This window comes from Pyxicephalus adspersus, chromosome 2 (genome assembly GCF_032062135.1).
Source record: "Pyxicephalus adspersus chromosome 2, UCB_Pads_2.0, whole genome shotgun sequence".
NCBI lineage: Eukaryota > Metazoa > Chordata > Amphibia > Anura > Pyxicephalidae > Pyxicephalus > Pyxicephalus adspersus.
Window position 1 is genome coordinate 33,888,675 of NC_092859.1, and position 3,218 is coordinate 33,891,892.

Below are 3,218 nucleotides of genomic sequence, written 5' to 3' on the forward strand. Positions count from 1 at the left end.
CCCCCCCCCCCCCCCCCCGATGTTGGAATCACACCTATATATCATCATTGCCCCATCATTTTTGTTGCCGGAAAAAAAATATTTTCAAAGATACATTTTGGGGAATTATCTGGGGAATTATCTTTTTATCATTTAAACTGAGTCCACTGATTTCAATAGGCAACTGCAAAAAAAACTTTTAAATACGTCCTTTTTTGAAGCGGAAAAAAGTAAGGACAAAATACTAACCGGCAACTTAAATCTATGTCCAGGCATTACCAAAATGTGCCCCTTAAACTTGCTCTCCCCCTGCAGACGCCCTCCTAAGCAATGAACATATTTTGTCTCTCAGATAAGTTTAACAGATACCAATGATATTTTTGGCTATCTGTAAGGATGGCATTCTTGACTGACCACCACACTAATGTACTGTGAGTTGTGGATATAGTAAATATAGCAGTGGTTCCCCCATGACTTCAATGTTATTTCAAAGGTTCTTCCCATGTTAAAAAGGTTAAGAGACACCTCTAGATCATATTAAAGCTTTTTCATTTCTTTCCTCTACCTTAGTTCACATGTAAGAAGCAGCGTTTATCACTTATTGTGATATCATTACCAAACTTGTAAAATTATCACAGGGAGAGCAGCTGGGAGGTCATCCTAATGACAGAGGCAGGCTTCCAAAACTACATCTTGAAGAAGCCCTTTTCCCACACCTAGTATTTGGACAGATTCTTGGGAATAAAGGCGGCATCATATTTTGTTGGAAAAAAAATCAAAGTATGCACGTAGAATAAAATAAAGAAGGTGGAAGATAGGTGGCATGGTGTAATCGATCATGCAAAGTTAGCAACACTATGCCTAGTAGTAAAAAATTACTTGGCTTGGTAATCCTAAAAAGCTTTAAAGATATAATGCTGCATGTGGTGTTTTTGGTATGTGATAATGTGGAAAAGACATGTACAGAACAGTGTGTAGGTGTGTACGGCTGGGTGACACAATGCTGCCTGTAAACTGAATATGTCAGAGTTTATATAAGAAACCACAAGGTCATTTGTGATCCATGTTACCTAGAGAGCTGGAAGTGATAATATCATCTAATGACTGTTTGATGACTGGCTGATTGACCTTTTCTTTTCATTTTTTTTCCATTCTTTCTCTCACTTTTTTGTTTTATCATTTTTCTCTTCTTCGTTCTTTCCCTCTTGGCTACTATAAGACAGTCTAACCAAGTACTAAACCCAGTTACCAAGTTGTGATTTCCAGACCCTACAGCTCAACTGCAGCCACAATGTACCTGTCCTTAAAATCATGGATTTAAAGGAAGCTTCAAGTATTTCAAAGGAAAACCAAAGCAACTCTAAAGCAGCCTACATAACTCCCTGTGAAGGCAGTCAGAACAATTTAAATTCAAGCTGTACAATAAAGCTCAATATATGCAGTCCACGGGTTACGAACGAGATAGGTTCTGTAGGTTTGTTCTTAAGTTGAATTTGTATTAAAGTTTAACCAGGTACATATTAAATGCAACTTGGAAAGATGTTTGCTTTAACATATCACTTGTTTTTACCTTTCTGTATATACTTTCTGTAAATGCATACAACCCCAAACAATCTTGGTAGAAGATATTGAACTTGTTGGAGAAGATGGGACTGATTCTGCGGCTGTCAATTTCTTAAAGTAGACATGAACGGATGTTTGCACAGAGCTTTTCTTTTTTTGATCATAATTAGCCCTGTAGCAACTCAGGACTTTGGTAACTGTATGGTAAACTTTGGTGAACCAATCTGTATCCTAATCCTCTAACTTTGCCATTTCTGTGAAAGATGAAAAGCATCAGCTAACCCTTTCATAGAAAACTGTTTCAATATGAGAGTTCCTAGGTCCTGGTTTTCTTCTCTAAATGCTATCATCTGCTGCTCTGGTTCCATAAGGTCTTCATTGGTTAGGTATTTGTCATGGGAATCTAATAACTCTATGACATCATCCTCAGTGATGTCCAAATGCAGATGTGTACCAATAGCAACCACAGCTTGATAGTTTTAGTTATTTCATCATCTGTAAACCCCAGAAATGCTTGTGTGAATTGGATTCAAATTTGTTTTTTCCTTTAAACAACTGAACCATCCCCAACTTGCAACTAATTCTTAATTACAATTGCCTTCACTTGCTGTACAAGCAGCTTTCAAATTAATGAAAAAGTAACCTTTTACTTCAAACCTTTTACTGCACTAAAGAAAGACTGATAGGCATATCACATTGATTTTGGTCTTCGATCAAAATTATTAACAGCCTTTCATCTTAATAATTAAATTACTGCATTTCTTGGTAATTATCATAGCATTCATTGGGGTATGGCCTTCAACATGTTTCATTGTCCTACCTTTATGTTTTAAAATTGTTGCAATTAAAAGACCCATTATAGGGGCTGCCTGGCAGTGGCTCATGTGCAAATTGTCATGAATAATTAGGCATGCAAGTGTATATGACAATTCCTTTCAAGCCCATGTCTAAACCGTGTAACTTGTATCTTTACCATTAGTGTCAGAAATAGACAATTTTTAGAGTAACTAGTCATCAAAGGAACAGTATTGTGTGCCTACAAACTGCTCTATAATGTTAGTAATTGTGTGAAAAAAGGAAAGCAGATGATATTTCCATATTTGAAATAGCTTATACGTAGTATTTACGTTAGGCCAATGTAGTTATTACTGCAGTAATTACCTTACAGTAAACCTTTACTAAAAGAAGTACAAGGGTGTAATTGCTAACTAAATTCTAAAAATGCCATTTAATGTTAAGCCGGGAAGTTAGGCTGATCCAATGGCTTTAATACATCATTTATGTTCTTGTGTTTTTCACATTTTGAAAGTGCTTGCTTTATCATTTCTTAACTATAAAATATATACATTTGTAGATAACCTACTTCTAAAAAGGTTTAGAATTTCACCTTTGCTTAGCAACTGCTAAGTTATCAGCAACACTGGGTATGCAGCGTTTTCAGTGAGTAGGCCAACTCATAAGTAGAATGGAAACTATGTTAACATTTATTCACCAGAAACTCAGCAATCTACCACCCACACCAATTTTATTGTAATGGGTTAGCACAGGGGTCGGCAACCTGCGGCACGCGAGCCACATGCGGCTCTTTAGATGTGAAGCTGCGGCTCTTTAATTCAGTCTGTCGGAAGCTATTCTATCTCAGCCTGGCTTTTCACCACACCCCTCCCCCGTGACAC